We start from the raw sequence: 26,870 nt of genomic DNA, 5'->3' as shown, positions 1-26,870 counted from the left end.
GAGGCAGACTTGAAAGCGAGGCAGTATAGCAGGAAACAGATTTCAAGAGGTACGTTGGAATCGCCTTTAAAGCACAGGAAGAGGTGCACAACTTCGACAATGACGCACTTGGCCAAAAAGAGCGTATGCGTTTTCTCCTGAATATATTCAGGAGAAAACGCATACGCCCTTTTTGGCCAAGCAAGCAAGCAGGAAATGCAAATCTGCACTACAAAGAAGTATCACTTCCCACCGGTCAAAAGGGACATCCAAAAATGTGTAAAAACCAGAAAGGCAAGACAGGCCCAGGAGAAGAGGGAGCCTTGTTATGCTGATGGGAGGGATGAAAATTGCCAACTGCCTCACTGGAGGAGTGCATTGCGTTCCCTAAAACAAGTAAACAACAGAGCTACAGAGCCAAGGGCACTTCCAGTCTAGGGAATATACCTTGGGAAAACTGAAAATCAATAAGACAGAGCCACCCCAAAATTTTGGGCTGCACTGCTTACAAGAACATCTACTTGGGTACACATTAAATATCCAAGGAAATATAAAAATGGTTCTAAAAATTGTGGTACTTATGTACGATGGAATATCCTTCAGCCATGAAATCAATGTCATAAGACCAGGAGCAGCAAAGTTAGTGGATTCAGGTACGATGATTCTAAGTGAAATAAGTCACACAGAAAAAAGAAACTTATCATAAGATATCACTTATGAAGATCCTGTAAACCTGGCTACACATGAACTGAGTTAAGAAAGAGAACAGAGTCTCACATTTAAAAACAATCTTATGCCTGCTTAAGGGGGAAGGAGACGTGGGGTGATGCATAAAACCAGAGTTTGATATAAGCACAGGTACCGTTTCTAAAACCAACTTTGGGATAGACAAGACCTACGCCTTCCTCAGTGAAAGGGACTCAAAACCCCATATTTCCCGCAGAGGAATAGGTCTGACTAGTGAGAATCTTAAAACCTATGTATTGATATGTTTCCATAAGGGAATGTAGTGTGTCTAGACTGGCATAAACATGGCAGCAAGAATCAGCTCAAACCCACTATGAAAGGGAATTTCAAAAACAAAACCAAAAAACAGGGAAATTCTTTACATTTCCTTCAGGGTCTCTGATGAAACCTGGAATGACCCTATCTACAATGACAGCTGGATGTGGCATAAGGCTGGACACTTGGGACTGAGAGGATTGTTGAGATTGGGTGAGCATATGCAGACCATTTAAAGCAAAAATGCATGGCCCCCATTCCATGGGTCCCAACTCTCCAGGATGAAGGGAATATTACTGTAGCTTTAACATGTATGGGAAACCTAGAGAATGGACACACAGTGAATACAAAAGGTTTCTAAAACTCAACGAATAGTCCCGCTACTGGTGCTCCAGTTTGACTTTCCAACTGCTTTACTATCAATCTCCCAACGTGGAGAGACAGACCCTTTAAGCTCCTGGTTCGCACAGGTTGCCAATTTGGCAGAGGATGGAAGGGAAGAGGGAGAACCAATGAGAGAGAAGCTGTTAGGCATTTGAACGGGCACATATCATTCTAATTTCCCGGCAGGAAGAAGAATTAACCAAAGTCTAAGCCACCCACCAGGAACCAGTATAGGTCCTGAACCAAAATTTTGGACGTGCGTACAGCTCACAAAAAACGAGTTGAATAATGGAGCTCAGGGGCACAGCAATTCACAAACTGGCAGAGTAATAATGGAAAACTATCGTCCAAAACTCTGTTGAGGGAAGACAACGAGGCAGACTTGACAGCAAGGCAGAATAGCAGGAAACAGTTTTCAAGAGGTATGTTGGATCGCCTTTAAAGCACAGGAAGTGGGTCCCAACTTCGACAATGATGCACTTTGCCAAAAAGGGCGTATGTGTTTTCCCCTGAATATATTCAGGAGAAAATGCATACGCCCTTTTTGGCCAAGCAAGCAAGCGGGCAATGCAAATCTGCACTACAAAGAAGTATCACTTAGCACTGGTCAAAATGGACATCCACAAATGTGTAAAAACCAGAAAGGCAAGACAGGACCTGGAGAACAGGGAGCCTTGTTATTCTGATGGGAGGGATGTAAATTTCCAACTGTCTCCTTGGAGGAGTGCATTGTGTTCCCTAAAACAAGTAAACAACAGAGCTACACAGCCAAGGGCACTTCCAGTCTAGGGAATATACCTTGGGAAAACTGAAAATCAATAAGACAGAGCCACCCCCAAATTGAGGGCTGCACTGCTTACAAGATCCTCAACTTGGGTACACCTTAAATATCCCAGGAACTATAAAAATGGTTCAAAAAATTGTGGTACTTACGTACGATGGAATATCCCTCAGCCATGAAATCAATGTCATAGGACCAGGAGCAGCAAAGTGAGTGGATTCAGGTACGATGATTCTAAGTGAAATAAGTCACAGAGAAAAAGAAACTTATCATAAGATATAACTTAAGAAGATCCTGTAAACATGGCTACACATGAACTGAGTTAGGAAAGAGAACAGAGTCTCACATTTAGAAAACACTCTTATGCCTGTTTAAGGGGGAAGGAGACGTGGGGTGATGCATAAAACCAGAGTTTGATATAAGCACAGGTACCGTTTCTAAAACCAACTGTGGAATAGACATGACCAACACCTTCCCCAGTGAAAGGGAATCAAAACAGCACATTTCCCGCAGAGGAATAGATATGACTAGTACTAATCTTAAAACCTATGTATTGATATGTCTCCGTAAGGGAATCAAGTGTGTCTAGACTGGCATAAACATGGCAGCGAGAATCATCTCCAACACACTATAAAAAGGAATTTCAAAAACTATACAAAAAAACAGGGAAATTCTTTACAATTCCTTCAGAGTCTCTGATGAAACCTGGAATGACCCTATCTACAATGACAGCTGGATGTGGCATATGGCTGGACACTTGGGACTGAGAGGATTGTTGAGATTGGGTGAGCAAATGCAGACCCTTTAAAGCAAAAATGCATGGCCCCCATTCCATGGATCCCAACTCTCCAGGTTGAAGGGAATATCACTACAGCTATAACATGTACGGGATACCTAGAGAATGGACACACTGTGAATACGAATGGTTTCTAAAACTCAACGAAATGTCCCTCTCCTGGTGCTCCGGTTTGACTTTCCAACGGATTTACTATCAATCTCCCAGCTTGGAGAGACAGCCCCTTTAACCTCCTGGTTCACACAGGTTGCCAATTTGGCAGAGGATGGAAGGGAAGAGGGAGAACCAATGAGAGACTAGCTGTTTGGCATTTGGACGGGCACATGTCACTCTAATTTCCCGGCAGGAAGTAGAATTAACCAGAGTCTCAGCCACCCAATGTGAACCAGTATAGGTCTTGAACCAAAATTTTGGACTTGCGTACAGCTCACAAAAAACGAGTTGAAAAATGGAGCTCAGGGGCACAGCAATTCACAACCTGGCAGAGTAATAAAGGACAACTATCGTCCAAAAATCTGTTGATGGAAGGCAACGAGGCAGACTTGAAAGCGAGGCAGAATAGCAGGAAACAGATTTCAAGAGGTACGTTGGAATTTCCTGTAAAGCACAGGAAGAGGGGCACAACTTCTTGAATAATGCACTTGGGCAAAAAGGGCGTATGGGTTTTCTCCTGAATATATTCAGGAGAAAATGCATACGCCCTTTTTGGTCAAGCAAGCAAGCGGGCAATGCAAATCTGCACTACAAAGAAGTATCACTTCCCTCCGGTCAAAAGGGACATCCACAAAATGTGTAAAAACCAGAAAGGCAAGACAGGCCCTGGAGAACAGGGAGTCTTGTTTGGCTGATGGGCAGGATGTAAATTTCTAAATGCCTCTCTGGGGGAGTGCATTGTGTTCCCTAAAACAAATAAAAAACAGAGCTTCAGAGCCAATGGCAGTTCCAGTCTAGGGAATATACATTTGGAAAAATGAAAATCAGTAAGACACAGCCACTCCAAAATTTAGGGCTGCACTGCTTACACGAACCTCAACTTGGGTACACCTTAAATGTCCCAGGAAAGAAAAAAGTGGTTCAAGAAATTGTGGTACCTACGTACGACTGAATATCCCTTAGCCATGAAATCAATGTCATAAGGCCAGTAGCAGCAAAATGAGTGGATTCATGTACAATGATTCTAAGTGAAATAAGTCACATTGAAAAAGAAACTTATCAAAAGATATCACTTACAAAGGTCCTGTAAGCATGGCTACACATGAACTGAGTTAGGAAAGATAACAGAGTAACAAATCTTATCATAAGTTATCACTCATAGGGTGAATGTACACATGGCTACACATGACCTGGATTAAAAACCAACAGAGTCACCCATTTAGTAAACAATCTTCTGCCTGCTTAAGAGGAAAGCCGAGGTGGGGTGATGCATAAAACCACAGTTTTAAATTAACACAGATACTGTTATTTAAACCAAGTATGTAATAGACAACACCTACTCCCCGCACAATGAACTGGACTCAACACCCCCTATTCATTGCAGAGGAATATATCTGACTCTAAGAATTTTAAAACATATATATTCTCATGTCTCCATAAAGAAAGCATATGTGTGTATAATGGCATGAACACAGCACTGAAATTCAGCTAAACTCCCTTATAAAAATAAGTTTCAAAAGCAAAATGCAAAAACAGTGAAACAGAGAGAAATCTTAAAAATTACGTTCAGGCCCTGTGATCCAACCTGGATTGACCACCTTTACACCCACAGCTGGATGAGACATAAGACTGGACACTTGGGGCTGACAAGATTGCTGACGATGTGTGAGCAAATGAACGCCACTTAGAGCAATACTGTGTGCTACGCATTCTAGTGGTCCCAACTCTCCAGGTTTAAGGGAATCTTCCTACAGTTAAAACATGCATGGGAAACCCAGTGGATGGTACACTGTGTAATTGGGAAAGTTTTCTAAAAGGTACCTCATTTTTCCTTTCGTCATGCTCGGCTTCACCATTCCATCTGCATTACTAAAAATCTCCCCACTTGGAGTGTCAGCGCCTTTACCCTCCTTTTATGCACAGTTTGCAAATTGTGCAGAGGATGAACAGGAAGTGGGGAAACAAATGAGAGATTAGCTGTAAGTGTTTGGATGGGCACATATCAATCTACTTTCCCATTAGGAAGAAGCATTAACCAAAGGCTCAGCCTGAAGCCCTGGAACCAGACTAGGGCCTAAAGCCATCCTGCGGTATTGCAGCCAGCTCACAAATAGGCAGTTTGAAAAATGGATATCAGGGGCACAGCAATTCACAAACTTGCAGAGTTATAAAGGACAACTATCATCCAGAAATATATTGTGGTAAGGCGGTGAAGAGGATTTGAATGCAAGGCAGAATTGAAGGAAACAGATTTCAAGAGGTACATTGGAGTCATCTTTAAAGCCCATGAGAAGCGACAGTACTCCAACAATGTTGCCCTTGGCAGAAAAGGGAGTATGTCTATTTTCTTGAATATATTCGGGAAAAATGCATATGCCCTTTTTTGCCAAGCAAGCCATCAGGCATTGAAAATCCACACTACATAGAAGTGTCCCTTACCTCCAGTCAAAAGGGCCATCCACAAATAGTGTGAAAACCACAAATGCAGGACAGGCCATGGAGAAAAGGGAGCCTGGTTACACCGATGGACAGGATGTAAATTGCCAACAGCCTCTCTGCAGAACTGTATGTTGTTTTCTTAAACAGAGCTACAGAGCATAGCACACTTCCACTCATGGGCGTGTATTTTGGGAAAACTAAAAATCCGCAACACACAGCCAGCGCAAAGTTTAGGGCTGCTCTGTTTACAAGAACCTCGACTTCGGTACACTTTAAATATCCCAGGAAAGGAAAAAAATGGATATAGAGGTTGTGGTACTTATATACAATGGAATGTCACTCAGACATAAAATCAATATCTTAAGGCCAATAGCAGCATAATGAGTGGCTTTAGGTACGATGATGCTAAGTGAAATGAGCCACAAAGAAACAGAAACTTATTGGAATATATCACTTATAGAGGGAATGTAAACATGGCTACACATGAACTGAATTTCAAAAGAGAACAGAGTTACACATTTAGAAAACACACTTATGCCTCCTTAAGGGGAAAGGTGACGTGGGGTGATGTGTAAAAGCAGAGTTTGAAATTAGCACAGATACCATTCCATATACCAAATATGTAATAGACAAGACCTACTCCTTTCTCAATGAACTGGACACAAAACACCCTATTCACTGAAGAGGAATTTATCTGACTGGTAACAATCTTGAAACCTATGTATTTATATGTCTCCATAATGGAATCAAGTGTATGTAGATTGGCATAAACACAGATCAATGGAACAGGACAGAAAGCCCAGAGTTAAACCTACATACCTATGGCTATCTCATCTATGACAAAGGAGCTAAGGATATACAATGGAGAAAAGACAGTCTCTTCAGTAATTGGTGCTGGGAAAACTGGACCCCTACACATAAAAGAATGAAATTAGAACACTCCATAACACCATACACAAAAATAAACTCTAAATGGATTAGAGATCTAAATATAAGACCAGACACTATAAAACACTTAGAGGAAACCATAGGCAGAACACTCTATGACATAAATCACAGCAAGATCCTTTTTGACTCACCTTCTAGAGAAATGGATATAAAAACAGAAATCAACAAATGGGACCTAATGAAACTTAAAAGCTTTTACACGGTACAGGAAAACATAAACAATATGCAAAGACAACCCTCAGAATGGGAGAAAATATTTTCAAATGAAGCAATTGACAAAGGATTAATCTCCAAACTTTACAAGCACCTCATGTAGCTCAATATCACAAAAACAAACAACCCAATCCAAAAACGGCCAGAAGACCTAAATAGACATTTCTCCAAAGAAGATATACAGATTACCAAGAAACACATGAAAGGATGCTGAACATCACTAATCATTAGAGAAATGCAAATCATAACTATCGTGAGGTATCACCACACAGCAGTCACAGTGGCAATCATCAAAAACATCTACAAAACAATAAATGCTGGAGAGGCCTTTATTGGAGAAAAGGGAACACACTTGCACTGTGGGTGGGTACGTAAATTGATATGGGCACTAGGGAGAACAGTACGGAGGTTCCTCTAAATAACTAACAATAGAGGTACCATACGACACAACAATCCAACTACTGGACATTTGCTTTGCGAAAACCATAATTCAAAAAGAGTTATGTACAAAATAGTTCATTGCAGCTCTATTTACAATAGCTTGGACATGGAAGCAACCTAAGTGTCCATCGACAGAAGAATGGATAAAGAAGATCTGGCACATATATACAATGGAATATTACTCAGCCATAAAAAGAAGCAAAACTGAGTTATTTGTACTGAGGTGGATGGACTTAGAATCTGTCCTACACAGTGAAGTAAGTCAGAAAGTGAAAAACAAATACTGTATGTTAACAGAGATATACGGAATCTAATGAAGAAAAAAAAGATTTTGAAGAACCTAGTGGCAGGACAGGATTAAGAACACAGACATAGAGAAAGGTCTTGAGGACACCGGAATGGGGATGGGTAAGCTGAGACGAAGTGACAGAGTGGCATGGACATAAATACATTACCAAATGTAACACCGATAGCTACTGAGAATCAGCCACATAGACCAGGGAGATCAGCTCGGTGCTTTGTGACCACTTAAAGGGGTGGGATATGGAATGTGGGAGGGAGATGCAAGAGGGAGGGGATCTGGTGGTATTTGTATACGTATAGCTGATTCACTTTGTTATACAGCAGAAACTAACACTCCATTGTAAAACAATTATACTCCAATAAACGTGTAAAAGGAAAAAAAAAGAAAAAGAAAGCCCAGGGATAAACCTACACACCTATGGTCAACTAATCTATGACAAAGGAGGCAAGACTATACAATGGAAATAAGACAGTCTCTTCAATCATTGGTGCTGGGAAATATGGACAGCTACATGTAAAAGAATGAAATTAGAACACTCCCCAACACCATACATAAAAATATATTCAAAATGGATTAGAGACCTTAATGTAAGACCGGACAGTATAAAACTCTGAGAGGAAAACTTACGAAGGATACTCTGACGTAAATCACAGCAAGATCTTTTTTGATCCACCTCCTATAGTAATGAAATAAAAAAGTAAACTAAACAGATGGGACCTAATGAAATGTAAAAGCTTTTGCAAAGCAAAGGAAACTACAAACAAGACGAAAAGACAACCCTCAGAATGGCAGAACATATTTGCCAATGAATCAATGGACAAATAATTAATCTCCAATATATATAAACAGCTCATGCAGCTCAATATTAATAAAACAAACAACCCAATACAAAAATGGAAGAAGATCTAAATAGACATTTCTTCCAAGAAGACATAGAGATGGCCAGTACGCACATGAAAATCTGCTCAACATCACTAATTATTAGAGAAATGGAAATCGAAACTACAATGAGGTATCACGTCACACCTGTTAGAATGGGCATCATCAGAAAATCTACAAACAACAAATGCTGGAGAGGGTGTGGAGAAAAGGAACCTTCTTCCACTATTGCTGGGAATGTAAATTGATATAGTCTCTATGGAGAACAGTAGGGAGGTTCCTTAAAAAACTAAAAATGGAATTAGCATATAATCCAGCAATCCCACTACTGGGCATATACCCAGAGAAAACCATAAATCAAAAAGACACATTCACCACAATGTTCATTGCAGTACTATTTACAATAGCCAGGTAATGAAAGCAACCTAAGTGCCCACAGACAGATGAATGGATAAAGATGTGGTACATATATACAATGGAATATTACTCAGCCATACATAGGAATGAAATTGGGTCATTTGTAGAGACCTTGATGGATCTAGAGACTGTCATACAGAGTGAAGTAAGTCAGAAAGAGAAAAACAAATATTGTATGTTAATGCATATATGTGGAACCTAGAAAAATGGTACAGATAAACCGGTTTGCAGGGCAGAGATAGAGACACAGATGTAGAGAACAAACATATGGACACCAAGGGGGGAATGCCATGTGAGGGTGGTGGTGGGATGAATTGGGAGACTGGGATTCACATGTGCACACATATGTATAAAATAGATATCCAGTAAGAACCTGCTGTATAAAAGAAATAAATAAATTTAAAAAAAAATAAAAATAAATAAATAACATTTAATAAAATAAACGAAAAAAACGTTTCTCCCTTCACATAGATGTCTTTATATTAATGCATTATTTCCATGTTTATATCTCCAAATTAAAAAAAAAGAGGAATAAATAAAATCTACCTTGAACCAAAAAGAAAAAAAAAAAAAAAACAGAACCCACCAGTTATACAGAGGAAAATCGTATCAGGGCACTTGCTCCAGTTGTAAAAAATTCTTAAGTTGGTCAGAGATGTGAAATCGTCTCCCATGCAGTGAGCAGCGCTCCACCCCACAAGGAACATCCTCATTGCAAAGCTGGGGGACTGTGTCGAGGCGTCTGTGAGTAAATGTGAGCTGAGCCCCAGTCCTGCTGCAGCTGAACTCTTCCCACCCTTTCCAGGTAAAACAGCTGAATATGTACAAGAACTTGCAAGCCCAGAGGAAGGGCTGTGGTGCCAGCCACACCAGCGACAACACGCAGGCCGACTTGATGCCTGCTGGCCAGACAGGATGGTCCTGGCCCCAGATGCTCTTCTGGAAGCTTTCCATTTCCCTACCTGAGATACCCCTCTGCCATGGCCCCCACTGATTTTTACTTCCTCACCTCTGCCTGGGGAGAAATTCCAGCGGTAGGTATGGGTGACACATCCTCTTCTTTAGCAGGTGGCAGCCTGGCAACTCCTGCAGAAAGTCCAGCAGAGCCCCACTCACACTGGGCCACCCACAAAGCCATGGCCCCTCACTCCCTCCCACCACCCCAGCCCCGACACTGCTGATGGGGCAGAGAATATGGCCTCAGGCACAGCTACAGGGGCTCTTGCTGACTGGAGAGGTGTTTATATTGACCTCAACCAAGGCACACCTGGGGAGGGCTGGCAGGCAGTGTCAGGCTGCCCATATCAGCCAATCCTCACCCCTCAGGGGATCACAGTTGCAGAAATTGAACCTTGCTAAACGGGCCATGTCCAAGGAACAGGTGTGGGCTCTTGAGAGTCAGGATAGACAAGGGGCTGCAGCTGCGGCTTTTTTCTCATCATTTTATCTGGTCCATGAGTGGAAAACAACTTCAAGAACACCCTATACTAATGAGAGGAACCCAGGAGTCAGGGAGAGGAGTGATGGTGGTTGGAGACAGAGGCCTGGTGCCCTGGCTGCAGTGGAAGTGTCTGGAACACCAGGCCGAGAGAGGCGGCACAGAGTGATAGCCACGGTCACAGACCTGTCAGGGCTGCTCTTTGTTAGTTCAAGTCCTGCTCTAAGGCGTTTTGTGTCAGCTGTGAGCGACAGGTGAGCTGGGGGTTCTCTGCAATGTGGGCTATGTGCACAGTTCCTGTGTGTCCAGCCGTGCTCGGGTACCTGCCCAGGGGAGCTCCGTATCCTGGGAAGGGCCTGACTATGAGAGCCCCATGGGTTGCTGAGTAACTGCACATGTGAGCTCCATACCTTGGAGGGACTTGACCACAAGAGCCCCGTGGGCGGTTCGGTGGGGCGTGCTGCCCAGGGGAACTCCATATCCTGGGATTGGCCTGACCACGAGAGTCCCATTGGCTGCTGGGGACCTGGAAAAGGATATAAGGACACTCAGTGAAGCCACCGAGGAAATACATCCAGTAGCTCCTATTCCCTACACCCTGCAGGTCATTCTACCATCCACCAGGCCATGGCATTCTGTATTAGACTTCAATGATGCCTTCTTCTGTGTTCCATTCATCTCAGAGTCACAAGAATTTTTGGCTTGTGAGTGGCAGGACACAACATGCAACCAAAGCAATAATGCTGGGCCATCCTTCCCCAATGGTTCAAAAATCCCCACACCATCATTGGGGAAATGTCCTTTAAAGGCCTAAAAGTTCTACCTCTGTAAAAGGGAACCCTCCTTCAATATGCAGAGGACATTCTGATCGCCAGGCCTACTAAAGACGCCTCTGAACTACCTAGCCAAGAAAGGATAGAAGGTGTCCAAGAAAAAGGCTCAAATATCCCAGGCTAAGGTGACATGCCTGGGCTTCATTCTCACAGATATTCGGAGAAACGCATCCCAGGATAGGGAAGAAGCCATTTGCAGCCTTACCTCTTCTAAAACTAGAAGACAGCTTAGGGGTTCCTGGGGATGCCAAGGTTTTCTGCATCTGGATCCCTAACTACAGTCTAATAGCTGGGCCTCTACATGAAACACTGACACGAAAAGATGATGATCCTTTTGAATAGAATCCAGAAGCAGCCTTTCAAGAATGGAAAGAGCAGTCAATTCAGACCCTTGCCCAGGAACTCCCTAATTTAGCTAAACCCTTTGACCTTTACATACCCGGTCATAGGTTAATCGCCCTTTGAGCCTTAGTGCAAAAACTGGGACCACTTGAAATGGAGCAACACAAGAATGCCCTTCAGGTATGATAAACTATGGTCACCAAGGGCTTTGCCCACCGACTCATCAGGCCAGGACACTGGGGTATCTAAAAAGCTGGAAATCAGCAGCCCCCAAGGCCAGGTCCCTCCTAAGGGAAAAGGACCCCACGTGGTGATCCTAACCACCCATCATGCCCTGAAGTTGCAGGGGTCGCTCTGTGGACACACTGACCTTGAGTGAGGAGGCCCTCCAACTCCAACCTCCAGAGAGACAAATGGGGGCAACAGGCCCCCAAAATGACTCGTGTGACCATCACTTGACCTGGAGTTTCTCTCAGAAAACAACAAGACTGTGCCCCGAAAGAGCAGACTACTGCTTGCAGGACTTACTGCACCCAGAGGGGAGCTAATAAGCTTGGCAGGGGAAACGTATATCATGCTTTCACCATAGAAAGCCCTACAGACACCGTGGTGATGATGGTCAATATGACCGGCTGGACTTCTGGCTACTTCTAAAGGCCGTTGGCTCAGTGGACGTCATGGTCCTGGATCACCACTGACCCTTGAGTGTCTGGGAGTTGTGCGGGCAGGGCTCTGACACATGGTGCTGTTTGTACATTAATTCAGGGACCTAAATAAAGAAAGCACAGACTACTGGTCAGAGCATCTAGGCTGGCAAAAGCCGTCAGCCTAAGGTCGCCGAACAAATGTTGGGTGGGGTGAAACCTGCCACCGCAGCATCTCTGCACATCTGTTTCCTGGACCCTTAAAGGTCATTAGAATCTATAAGACTTCCAATGCTGGTGCTCAGGCGGACAAGAAGTGAGGCAGGAGGCCTTGGGACAATCGACCTCACCTGGAGGCTGGTGGGGAGAAGTTTTCCCCTCCTCCCATGTATTAGGGCTCCCACCACAGCATGAAGCAGTTACAAAAGAGGGGTCTGCACCCTCAACACCCCAAGAATGAGGAACAGAACAAAAAGCAGAGGAGGTGTTCATCTCCGGCAACGTTCATTAAAAAATCCTGGGAGATAAAAAGATAATCTGGGCAATAAAATAAAGTCTAACCTTTTTTTCCTTTGTGCTTTGTCTAATTTCACGTGCTCCTAGGGTTCAGCATGCAGAGGTCCCACACCCGGCACTTCAGACCCGATTTCCTAGTGCAGAATGGCTGGGTCAACACCTCAGCTAGCGGCGTCCCATGCAGACTCTGCGGCATAGAGCCTGAGCTGCAGCCAACCCAGCCCTCGAGATCTCCATCCCCTCCCTCCCACTGACGCTGCCGGGATCCGTACACAGCAGCCCAGCCCACAGCCCGTGGGGGAGTGCACGCTCTCACCTCTTCTTTCTGTTTTCAAAATAATGTTTCCTTTGCTTCTGAACCAAACTCAGTCTTGATCTGTTGGCTCCAATGACACTGGGCACGGGGACTCCTGTTGGGGTCCACTCTGGAGGATCAGTAACAGAAATTGAGAACATTGTAACTTCAATGAACAGATGTGTGAGCCAAACTGTAGTTAACATAGAGCAGTGTATATCGCTCGGGTAAAATAAGATGTTTCTAAGACTTACATTTGATATTTCCATCACTTTCCTATAAGCAAGTTCAGTGAAGACGTTTGTCTTATTTGTCAGGTCAACATTAGAGAAATGAAGTGATTTATTTCCATGGATGTACATCGAATACTCTTGGCTGAAGCTTCAATCGTGTTTTCAATGCTTTTCCATTGAAAACGATACCTCTCTTCAGCTCCCCCATTTCTGAGAAGTATAAAATCTTATAATTTATTATTACCAAAGGGGAAAGGTAGGAGAAGGGATAAATTAACAGTTTGGGTTTAACACATACACACTGCTGTATATAAAATAGATCATCAACAAGGAACTACTGTATAGCACAGGGAACTACACTGAATATTTTGCAATAACCTATAAGGGGAAATAATCTGAAAAAGAATAGATATTTTTATTGACATCATCTATCAATGACAGATAAAATGTAACCTAAGCAAAGCCGATGGTGAGCACTTCTGACCCTGAAGATTTCAATCATCTAAAGTTTGGGCTCTGCCTATTTCCCAAGGCCCTTAATGGACATGCGTGTAGCCGTAGCTTAAAAATTCCCCAGTTTGGGGTTTGGGGAGGCACTGATGTGGAAAAATCCCTGGTGTCCTCCTTACATGCACGGGACCCTTCCTACAGCTAAAACATGCCTGTCACACTTAAAGGATGGTACACCATTTGATCGGAAAGAGTTTGGAAAAGGCACCTCATCTCATCGCCTGGTGCTTGGGTTCACCCCTCCAACATCTTTCCTAACAACCTCCTCACTTGGGGATATCAACACCGTCAACATCCTGTTGCACACAGTTTGGAATTTGTCCAGATGATGAAGCGGAAGGATGAGCAAAATTTAGAGACAAGTCTTTGGTGTTCAGACAGGCACATGCCACTCTAATTTCCAATCCGGAAGACAAATTCATCAAAGGCTAGAATTGTTAACGCAAACAGAATAGGGCTAGAGGAAATCCCGCTGTTTTGTGTCCAGTTTCCATAAACACAAGTTGAATAATGGAACTCAGGGGCACTAAAATTCATGAAACTGCAGAGTTGAAAATATCTATCGTCGAAAAATGTCTTGAGGTAAGTCACAGAAAAGGACTTGTAAGCAAGGGAGAGTGGCAGGAAACATATTTGAACAGGTAGAAAGGACTCCCCGTTAAAGCACAAGAAAAGGGTCTGAACATCGTCAATGACACAGTTGGCCAAACAGGGCGTATGCATTTTTTCTGAATATATTCAAGTAAAGGCCATACACACTTTTTATCCAACCAAACAGGTGGACACTGGAAATCAATACTACAAAATGTATCACTTCACATCAGTCAGAAGGGCCATCCACATAAAGTGTAAACACCAGAAATGCAAGACAGGGCAAGGAGAAAAGGGAGCCCTGTGAGGCTGATTGTGGAAATGTAATTTGCCAACGGCCACTCTGGAGAAGTGTATTGTGTTTGCTAAAACATCTAAAAAATGAGCAACAGAGCATAGGGCACTTGCACTCATGGGCGTATACCTTGGGAAAAACAAAAATCGACAGAAAACAGGCACCCCAACGTTTACCACCTCTCTGTTAAAAAGGGCCTCCACTTGGATATAACCTAAATGTCCCTGGAAGGATAAAATGGATAAAAGAGATGGGGTACTTATGTAGAGTGGAATATGACTCATCCAGAAATCAATGAAATAAGGCCAGTTGGAACAACTCTGGAGGAGTTACATACGATCATTCTAAGTGACATATGTCAGAAAGAAAAAGACACATATCATAAGATGTCACTTAAAGGTGGAATCAAAAATGGCTACACATGAAATAAATTACAATACAGAAACATAGTCAAATATGTAGAAAATAGACATAAGGCTGCTAAATGGGAAAGGTGGGGAATGGTGAGGTATTATCCAGGAGGTTGAAATTAGCAAAGATACCATTCCAAGTACCAAATTGAATAACTGACAAGGCCTACACGGTACCTCAAAGAACTGCACTCAGCCCACTCAAGTCACTGGAAAATAATACATATGACTGGTAAGCATCTGAAAAAGAATTTATTGTTGTCTCACAGTACGTGAATCAAGTGGATGTACAGCAGCAAAAAACAGAGCTTTGAAAATCAGCTGTAACCAATATAAAAATAAATTTAAAAATATTTATAAAAACAGTGAGACAGACAAAAATTCTTACAACTTTTGTTGAAGGGCTACGATGTAACATGGATTGAACACATGTAGACCCACAGCAGGATTATATATAAGGCTGGAATCTATGCACGCTAAGAGATGTTAGAGAGGCTTGGTGAGAAAATGCAGACCTTTTAAAGTAATACTGCCTGGTACCCATTCCATGGGTCCCAAATCTGCAGGTTCAAGGGAATCTTCTGACAGCGAAAACATGCCTGGCAAACCGAGATGAATGTACACCGTGTGCTCAGGAAAGGTGTCTAAAATGCACCTCATTTTTGATCTCCTGGTGCTGGGTTTCGCCATTCCAGCCACATTACTAACAATCTCCCCACTTGGAGAATCAGCACCTTTAACCTCCTGTTTTACACAGTTTGCAAATTGTGCAGAGGATAAATGGGAAGAGGGGGAACCAATGAGAGATTAGCTGTAGGAGTTTTGACAGGAACATGTCACTCTAATTTCCTATTAGAAGAAGAATTAACCAAAGGCTCAGCCTGCCTCCCCAGAACCAGAATTGGGCCGGAAGCAATCCAATGGTTTGGCATACAGCACACACAAAAAAAGCGAGTTGCAAAATGCAGCTCAGGAGCAGACAATTCAAAGACCTGCAAAGATATAAACGATAACCAACATCCAAAAATATATTCAGGTAAGGCAACGAAGAGGATCTGAATGAGAGGCAGAATTGCAGGAAACAGATTTCAAAAGGTAGATTCTACTCACATTTAAAGCATATGAAAAGCAGCAGAATTTATAAAGTGATGCAGTTGGGCAAAAGGGTGTATGCGTTTTTTTCGTGAATATCTTCAGAAAAAAAAACACAGACAGAGTTTTTGGCCAACCAAGCAAGAGGGAAATGTATATCTGCACAACAAAGAAGTCTCAATTTCCACTGCTCAGTAAGGCCATCCAAAAAATGTGTACAAACCAGAAATGCAGGAGAGGCCATGGGAAACAGGGAGCCAAGACACGCTGATGGGTGGGGTATAAATATCCAAGAGCCACTCTGAAGAAGTGTATGCTGTTAACTAAAACATCTAAAATACAAAGCCCCCGAGCAAAGGGGACTTCAATTCATGGGCATATAACTTGGGAAGACTAAATATCAATAAGACACAGGCACCCCAAAGTTTAGGGCTGCTCTGCATACAAGAAGCTCAACTTTGGTACACCTAAAATATCCCAGGAAAAACAGAAATGCATAAAGAACTTGTGGTAATTTTGTACAACGGAATATCACTCAGACGTGAAATCAATGTATATAAGGCCAGTAGCAGCATAATGAGTGGATTTAAGTATGATGATTCTAAGGGAAATTAGTCACACAGAAAAAGAATCTTATCATAAGATATCACTTATAGAGGGAATGTCTATATCACAACACATGAACTGAATTAGAAAAGAGAACAGAGTCTCACATATAAAAAAAAAATCTTAGGCCTGCTTCAGGAGAAAGGAGAGGTTGGGTGATGCATAAATCCACAGTTTGATATTAACACAGGTACCATTCCATAAACCAAATACAGAATAGACAAGACCTACACCTTCCTCAGTGAACGGGACTCAACACCCTGATTTCCCACATAGGTATATATCTGACTAGTAAGAATCTTAAAACCTATGTATTGATATGTCTCTGTAAGGGAATCAATTGTGTCTAGACCAGCATAAACAAGTCAGTGATAATCAGCTCAACCGCATTATAAACATGAATTTCAAAAACAAAACCAAAAAACAGCGAAATTCTTACACAATTCCTTCAAAGGTTCTGATGAAACCTGGAATGACCCTATCGGCAAAGACAGCTGGATGAGACATAAAGCTCGACACTTGGGGCTGAGAGGACTGGTGAGATTGGGATAGAAAATGCAGACCCTTAAGGTAGGAATGCATGCAACCATTCCATGGTTCCCAAATCTCCAGGTAGAAGGGAATATCACTACAGTTATAACATGTATGGGTAACCTAGAGAATGGACAACCTGTCATGGCAAAAGTTGCTAAAACTCTCCTAATTTTTCTTCTCCTTCTGCTCCAGTTTGGTATTCCAACTGCTTTACTATCAATCTACCAACTTAGGAGAGTCAGCCCCTATAACCTCCTGGTACACACAGTTTTCTAATTGTGCAGAAGATGAAAGGGAAGAGGGAGAACCTATCAGAGATTAGATGTAGACATTTGGACGGGCACATGTCACTCTAATTTCCCGGCAGGAAGAAGAATTAACCAAAGCCTCAGCCACCCACAGGGAACCAATATAGCCACCCCTGGAACAAGTATAGGTCCTGAAGCAAAATTGTGGATTTGTGGCCAGCTCACAAAAATGGGATTTGAAAATTGGGGCTCAGCGGCACAACAATTCAAAAACCTGCAGAGTTATAAAGGACTACTCTCTTCCAAAAATCTGTTGAGGGAAGGCAAAGAAGGGGACTGGAAAATGAGGCAGAATTGCACAAAACATATTTCAAGAGGGAAATTGGAATCACCTTTAAAGCACAGGAGAAGCATCACGACTTGGACAGTGATGCCCTTGGCCAAAAAGGGCGTATGCCTTTTCTCCTGAATATATTCAGGAGAAAACGCATACGCCCTTTCTGGCCAATCAAGCAAGCGCACAATGCAAATCCACACTACAAAGAATTGTCACTTCCCACCGGTCAAAAGGGACATCCGAATATCTGTAAAAACCAGAGAGGCAAGAGAGAGATGACAAGGGCATGAAGCAATATGATGCCAAAGTCATGGAGGAATGTGATGACAAGCGCATGGAGCATTGTGATGACAAGTTTATGTAGCATTTTGCTGACAAAGGCAAGGAGCATTGCGATGACAAGGTTCATGGAACACTGTGATTACAAGCGTCACGGAGCACTGTGATTACAGGGATCATGGAGCATTGGGATGACAAGGGCATGGATCACTCTGATGACAAGGGTCATGGAGCATTTTGATGACAAGTGTCCCAGATCATTGTGTTGTCAGGGTTCATGGAGCGTTGTGATGACAGTGGTCATGGAGCATTGTGATGACAGGGTTCATGGAGCACTGTAATGACAAGGTACTGGAGCACTGTGATAAGAAGACCATGGAGCCTTGTGATTACAAGTCTCATGGAACATTCTGATGAAAAGGGGCAGTGAGCATTGTGATTACAGGGGTCTTGGAGCATTGTGATGACAAGGGCATGAAGCATTGGGATGAGAAGGCCATGGAGCGTTCTGATGACATGCATCATGGAGCTTTGTGATGACAAGGGCATGGAGCATTGTGATTACAGGGGTCTTGGAACACTGTGATGAAAAGGGCATGGATCATTGTCATGAAAAAGGCATGGAGCCTTGTCATGACAGTGTTCAAGGAGCATAATGAAAACAAGTGTCAGGGAGCATTGTGATGACAAGGGTATTGAGAATTGTGATGACAAAGGTCATGGAGCATTGTGATGAGAAGACCATGGATAAGTGTTATGACAAGTGTCATGGGGCGTTGTGAGCATAAGTGTTATGGAACATTGTGATCACAAGGATTTGGAGCATTGTGATGACAGAGGTCATGGAGCATTTTTATTTCACTGTGATGACAATAGCCTGAACCATTATGATGATGGGCATGGTGCATTGTGATAACAGGGTTCATGGAGCATTGAGATGAAAAGGGGCATGGTGCATTGTGATGACAGTGTTCATGGTGCATTGAGATGAAAAGGGGCATGGAGCATTGTGATTACAGGAGTCTTGGAGCATTGTGATGACATGGGCATAGAGCATCATGAATGAGAAGGCCATGGAACATTCTGATGACATGCGTCTTGGAGCTTTGTGATGACAAGGGCATGGAGCATTGTGATTACAGGGTTCTTGGAGCATTGTGATGACAAGGGTCATTGAGAATTTTGATGACAAGGCTGTGGAACATTGTGATGGCAGGTGTCATGGAGCATTGTTATGACAGGGGTAATGGAGCATTGTGATGAGAAGGGCATGGAGCATTGGTCTGAAAAGTTTCGTGGATTATTGTGATGAGAGTGGGCATGGAGCATTGTGATGAAAAGGGCACTGAACACTGTGATACATGGGCCATGATGGATTGTAATGACAAGGGCATGGAGCATTGTGGTGAGAAGAGCATCGGGTACTGTGATGACAAGCATAATGGGGCTTTGTGATGACAAGGGCATGGAACAATGTGATGAGAGGGTTCATGGAGCATTGTGATGAAAATGACATGGAGCATTTTGATGACAGGTGCATGGAGCATTGGTCTGATAAGTTTAATGGATAAATGTGTTGAGAGTGGGCATGGCACATTGGGATGACAAGGGCATGGATCATTGGGAAGACAAGGTCATGGAATATTGTGAAGAAAGGTGTCTGGGAGCATTGTGATGACATATTTCATGGCCCATTGTGATGACAATGGCATGGAGCATTGTGATGCACAAGTGTTATGGCGGATTGTGACGACAAAGTTAATGGAGCATTGTGATGACAAGGGCTTGGAGCATTGTGATGACAAGGGCATGGAGCATTGTGATGACAACGGACATTGAGAATTTTGATGAAAAGTTCGTGAAGCATTGTGATGACAAAGGCATGGAACTTGCTATGACAGGGGACATGGGGCATTGCGATGACAAGTGCATGGAGAATTGTGATGACAATAGCATGTATCATTGTGATGAGAACTGTCATGGATCATTGTGATGACAAGGACATGGAGAATTGTGATAACAAGGTACATGGAGTATTGTGATGATCAGGGCATGGAGCATTGTGATGGCAAGACCGTGGAGCACTGTGATGAGAAGACCATGGATAATTGTGATGACGAGCATCATGGAGAACTGTAATGACAAGGGGCATGGAGCATTGTGTTGACAGGTGTCATGGAGCATTGTGATGACAAGGGTCACGGAGCATTCTGATGACAAGCTTGTGGAGTATTGTGATGACAATGGCATGGAGCATTGTGATGACAATGGCATGGATCATTGTGATGAAAAAGGCATGGAGACTTGTCATGACAGGGTACAAGGAGCATACTGACGACCAGTGTCAGGGAGCATTGTGATGACAAGTGTACTGAGAATTGTGATGACAAAGGTCATGGAGCATTGTGATGAGAAGTCCATGGATAATTGTGATGACCAGCGTCATGGGGCGTTGTGATGGCAAGTGTTATGGAACATTGTGATCACAAGGGTTTGGAGCATTGTGATGACAGAGGTCATGGAGAATTTTGATTTCATTGTGATGACAATAGCATGAAGCATTATCATAATGGGCATGGTGCATTGTGGTGACAGGGTTCATGGAGCAATGAGATGAAAAGGGGCATGGAGCATGGTGATTACAAGGGTATTGGAGCATTGTGATGACAAGAGTCATGGAGCCTTGTGATGACAAGGCCGTGGAACATGGTGATGGATGGGGTCATGGAGCATTGTTATGACAGGGGTAATGGAGCATTGTGATGACAAGGCCATGGAGCATTGGGCTGAAAATATTCATGGAGTATTGTGATGACAGGGGTCATGGAGCATTGTGATGACAACGAAATTAAGCACTGTGATGACAAGTTCCTGGAGCATTGTGATGAGAAGACCATGGAGCCTTGTAATGAAAAGTCTCATGGAGCATTCTGATGAAAAGGGGCATGGAACATTGTGATTACAGTGGTCTTGGAGCATTGTGATGACAAGGGCATGGAGCATAGTGATGAGAAGGCAATGGAGCATTCTGAAATGCATCATGGAGCTTTGTGATGACAAGTGCATGGAACATTGTGATTACAGGGGTCTTGAAGCATTGTGATGAAAAGGGCATGGATCATTGTTATGAAAAATACATGGAGCCTTTTCATGACAGGGTTCAAGGAGCATACTGATGACAAGTGTCAGGGAGCATTGTGATAACAAGTGTATTGAGCATTGTGATGACAAACGTCATGGAGCACTGTGATGAGAAGACCATGGATAATTGTGATGATGAGCGTCATGGGGTGTTGTGATGATAAGTGTTATTGAACATTGTGATCACAAGGGTTTGGAGCATTGTGATGACGAAGTCATGGAGAATTTTGATTTCATTGTGATGGCAATAGCATGAAGCATTATGATTATCGGCATGGTGCATTGTGATGACAGGGTTCATGGAGCATTGAGATGAAGAGGGGCATGGAGCTTTGTGATTACAGGTGTCTTGGAACACTGTGATGACTAGGGTCATGGAGCCTTGTGATGACAAGGCCGTGGAACATGGTGATGGCACGGGTCATGGATCATTTTTATGACAGGAGTAATGGAGCATTGTGATGACAAGGGCATGGAACATTGGTCTGAAAAGTTTCATGGATTATTGTGATGAGAGTGGGCATTGAGCATTGTGATGACAAGGGCACGGAACACAGTTATACATGTGTCATGGAGGATTGCAATGACAAGGGCATGGAGCATTGTGATGAAAATCGTCATGGAGCTTTGTGAATGACAATGTCATGGATCAATGTGATGAGAAGTTTCATTGAGCTTTGTGATGACAATGGCATGCAGCATTGTGATGCCAAGGGTCATGGAGCTTTGTGATGACATAGGCCATGGAGCATTTTGATGACAAGGGCGTGGTGCATTGTGATGAGAAGGGCAGGGATCATTGTGATGACAGGGTCATGGAGCAATTGGATGAAAAGGGTCATGGAACATTTTGATGACAGGGGTTATGGAACATTGTGTTATCAGGGGTCATGCAGCATTGTGATGAAAAGGGTCATATAGCATTGTGTTGACAGGGGTTATGGAAAATTTGATGTCAGGGGCATGGAGCATTGTGATGATAAGTGCATGTAGCATTGTAGTGACAAGGGTTATGGAACACTGTGATGACAGGCGTGAGGGAGTATTGAGATGATTAGTGATGGAACATTGTGATATCATTGGTGAGAGAGCATTTTGATGAGAAGTGCATGGAGCATTGTGATAACAAGGTTGTGGAGCACTGTGATGACAAACGCATGGCACATTGTGATGATATGGGTCATGGAGCATTGTGCTGACAAACGCATGGAGCATTGTGATGACAAGGTTTATGGAGCATTGTGATGACAACGATGTGGAGCATTGTGATGACAAGCGCATGGCGCATTGTGATGCCATGGGTCAAGGAGTATTGTGCTGACAAAGGCATGGAGCATTGTGATGACTAGGGTCACGGAGCATTGTGATGAAATGTTCATGGAGCATTGTGGGGACAATGGTCATGAAGCATTGTGATGACTGGAGTCACGGAGCATTGTGATGACAGGGGTCATAGAGCATTGTGATGAAAGTGCATGGAGCATTGTGATGACAGGGGCATGTTGCATTGGTCTGACAAATTTCATGGACTATTGTGATGAGAGTAGGCATGGCGCATTGTGATGACAAGGGCATGGAGCATTGTGATGAGAAGGTCATGGAGTATTGTGAAGACAGGTGTCAGGGAGCATTGTGATGAGATATGTCATGGTCATTGCGATGACAATAGAATGGAGCATTGTGATGCCAAGTGTCATGGAGGATGGTGATGACAAAGGTAATGGAGCATTTTGATGACACGGGCATGGAGCATTGTGATGACAAGGGCCATTGAGAATTTTGATGACCAGTTCATGAAGCATTGTGATGACAAGCACATGGAGCTTGCTATGACAGGGATCATGGAGCATTGCGAAGACAAGTGCAAAGAGAATTGTGATGACAAAGCATGTAACACTGTGATGAGAAGTGTCATGGAGCATAGTGATGCCAAGAACGTGGAGAATTGTGATGACACGGGGCTTGGAGCAATGTGATGACCAGGGCATGGAGCATTGTGATGGCAAGACCGTGGAGCATTGTGATGAGAAGGCCACGGGTAACTGTGATGACGAGCGTCATGGAGCACTGTAATGACAAGGGGTATGGAGCATTGTGATAACAGGGGTCAAGAAGCATTGTGATGACAAGGGTCAGGGAGCACTCTGATGACAAGCTTGTGGAGTATTTTGATGACAATGGCATGGAGCATTGTGAAGAAAACGGCATGGGGCATTGTGATGAAAAAGGCATGGAGCCTTTTCATGACAGGTTTCAAGGAGCATTCTGACAACAAGTGTCAGGGAGCCTTGTGATGACAAAGGTCATGGAGCATTGTGACGACAAGCACATCGAGTATTGTGATGACAAGCACATGGAGCTTGCTATGACAGGGGTCATGGAGCATTGCGATGACAAGGGCATAGAGAATTGTGATGACAAAGCATGTAACACTTTGATGAGAAGTGTCATGGAGCATAGTGATGCCAAGAACGTGGAGAATTGTGATGACAGGGACATGGAGCAGTGTGATGACCAGGGCATGGAGCATTGTGATGGCAAGACCGTGGAGCATTGTGATGAGAAGACCAAGGATAATTGTGATGACAAGCGTCATGGAGCACTGTAATGACAAGGGGTGTGGAGCATTGTGATGACAGGGGTCATGGAGCATTGTGATGACAGTGGTCATGGAGCATTGTGATGACAAGTGTCATGGAGCATGTTGATGACAAGGGCGTGGAGCATTGTGATGAGAAGAGCATGGATAATTGTGATTACGAGCGTCATGGAGCACTGTAATGAAAAGGGGTATGGAGTATTGTGATGACAGGGGTCATGGAGAATTGTGATGACTGGGGACATGGAGCTTTGTGATAACCATGTCATGGAGCATTGTGATGGCAAGACAGTGGAGCACTGTGATGAGAAGACCATGGATAATTGTGATGACGAGCATCATGGAGCACTGTAATGACAAGGGGCATGGAGCATTGTGATGACAGGTGTCATGGAACATTTTGATGACAGGGTTCATGGATCAATGTGATGACAAGTGTCACGGAGCATTCTGATGACAAGCTTGTGGAGTATTTTGATGACAATGGCATGGAGCATTGTGAAGAAAACGGCATGGGGCATTGTGATGAAAAAGGCATGGAGCCTTTTCATGACAGGTTTCAAGGAGCATTCTGACAACAAGTGTCAGGGAGCCTTGTGATGACAAAGGTCATGGAGCATTGTGACCACAAGCACATCGAGTATTGTGATGACAAGCACATGGAGCTTGCAATGACAGGGGTCATGGAGCATTGCGATGACAAGGGCATAGAGAATTGTGATGACAAAGCATGTAACACTTTGATGAGAAGTGTCATGGAGCATAGTGATGCCAAGAACGTGGAGAATTGTGATGACAGGGACATGGAGCAGTGTGATGACCAGGGCATGGAGCATTGTGATGGCAAGACCGTGGAGCATTGTGATGAGAAACCAGGGATAATTGTGATGACAAGCGTCATGGAGCACTGTAATGACAAGGGGTGTGGAGCATTGTGATGACAGGGGTCATGGAGCATTGTGATGACAGTGGTCATGGAGCATTGTGATGACAAGTGTCATGGAGCATGTTGATGACAAGGGCGTGGAGCATTGTGATGAGAAGAGCATGGATAATTGTGATTACGAGCGTCATGGAGCACTGTAATGAAAAGGGGTATGGAGTATTGTGATGACAGGGGTCATGGAGCATTGTGATGACTGGGGACATGGAGCATTGTGATAACCATGTCATGGAGCATTGTGATGGCAAGACAGTGGAGCACTGTGATGAGAAGACCATGGATAATTGTGATGACGAGCATCATGGAGCACTGTAATGACAAGGGGCATGGAGCATTGTGATGACATGTGTCATGGAACATTTTGATGACAGGGTTCATGGATCAATGTGATGACAAGTGTCACGGAGCATTCTGATGACAAGCTTGTGGAGTATTGTGATGACAATGGCATGGAGCATTGTGATGAAAAGGGCATGGATCATGGTGATGAAAAGGGCATGGAGACTTGTCATGAGAGTTTTCAATGAGCATACTGATGACAAGTTCCAGGGAGCATTGTGATGAGAAGTCCATGGATAATTGTGGTAACCATCATCATGGGGCGTTGTGATGTCAAGTTTTATGGAACATTTTGATCACAGGGTTTTGGAGCATTGTGATGACAGAGGTCATGGAGAATTTTGATTTCATTGTGATGACAATAGCATGAAGCTTTATGATGATGGGCATGGTGCATTGTGATGACAGGGTTCATGGAGCACTGAGATGAAAAGTGGCTTTGAGTATTGTTATTACAGGGGTCTTGGAGCATTGTGATGAGAAGGGCATGGAGCATTGTGATGAGAAGGCCATGGAGCATTCTGATGACATGCGTCAGGGAGCTTTGTGATGACATGGGCATGGAGCATTGTGATTACAGGGGTCTTGGAGCATTGTGATGACAAGGGCATGGAGCATTGGTCTGAAAAGTTTCATGGATTATTGTGATGAGAGTGGGCATGGAGCATTGTGATGACAAGGGCACGGAACACAGTGATACATGTGACTTGGAGGATTGCAATGGCAAAGGCATGGTGCATTCTGATGAGAAGGGCATGGAGCATTCTGATGAGAAGGGCATGGAGCATTGTGATGAGAAGGCCATAGAGCATAATGATGACATGCGTCAGGGAGCTTTGTGATGACATGGGCATGGAGCATTGTGATTACAGGGGTCTTGGAGCATTGTGATGACAAGGGTCATGGAGTCTTGCGATGACAAAGCCGTGGAACATTGTGATGGCAGGTGTCATGGAGCATTGTTATGACAGTGGTAATGGAGCATTGTGATGACAAGGGCATGGAGCATTGGTCTGAAAAGTTTCATGGATTATTGTGATGAGAGTGGGCATGGAGCATTGTGATGACAAGTGCATGGAACACAGTGATACATGTGTCTTGGAGGATTGCAATGACAAAGGCATGGTGCATTGTGATAAGAAGGGCATTGAGCATTGTGATGACAAGCGTCATGAAGCTTTGTGATGACAACGTCATGGAGCAATGTGATGAGAGGTTTCATGGAGCTTTGTGATGACAATGGCATGGAGCATTGTGATGCCAAGGGTCATGGAGCTTTGTGATGACATAGGCCATGGAGCATTTTGATGACAAGTGTGTGGTGCATTGTGATGATAAGGGCAGGGAGCATTTTGATGACAGGGTCATGGAGCAATTGGATGAAATGGTCATGGAACATTTTGATGACAGTGTTTATGGAACACTGTGATGTCAGGGGTCATGGAGCATTGTGATGAATAGGGTCATGGAGCATTGTGATGACAGGGGTTATGGAACATTGTAATGTCAGGGGCATGGAGCATTGTGATGATAAGTGCATGTAGCATTGTTGTGACAAGGGTTATGGAACATTGTGATGACAGGCGTGAGGGAGTATTGAGATGATTAGTGATGGAACATTGTGATATCATTGGTGAGAGAGCATTTTGATGAGAAGTGCATGGAGCATTGTGATCACAAGGTTGTGGAGCACTGTGATGCCAAACGCATGGCACCTTGTGATGATATGGGTCATGGAGCATTGTGCTGACAAACGCATGGACATTGTGATGACAAGGTTTATGGAACATTGTGATGACAACGATGTGGAGCATTGTGAAGACAAGTGGATGGCGCATTGTGATGCCATGGGTCATGGAGTATTGCGCTGACAAAGGCATGGAGCATTGTGATGACTAGGGTCATGGAG

At 43.6% G+C, this 26,870-nt stretch overlaps 1 long non-coding RNA gene across 1 annotated transcript in view; it reads left to right on the top strand.

The window, feature by feature from the left end:
• LOC308611304 overlaps positions 1–21,218 on the top strand; it is a 100,560-nt gene extending 79,342 nt beyond the window's left edge. The window contains exon 3 of the long non-coding RNA XR_014014837.1: positions 21,197–21,218. This is a non-coding gene — a long non-coding RNA (uncharacterized lncRNA). The remainder of the gene's footprint in view (positions 1–21,196) is intronic.
• Positions 21,219–26,870: the final 5,652 nt, after the last annotated feature.

This window comes from Mesoplodon bidens (assembly GCF_964165515.1).
Source record: "Mesoplodon bidens genome assembly, contig: HAP1_SCAFFOLD_33, whole genome shotgun sequence".
NCBI lineage: Eukaryota > Metazoa > Chordata > Mammalia > Artiodactyla > Ziphiidae > Mesoplodon > Mesoplodon bidens.
This window is presented reverse-complemented; position numbering and strand designations above follow the sequence as displayed.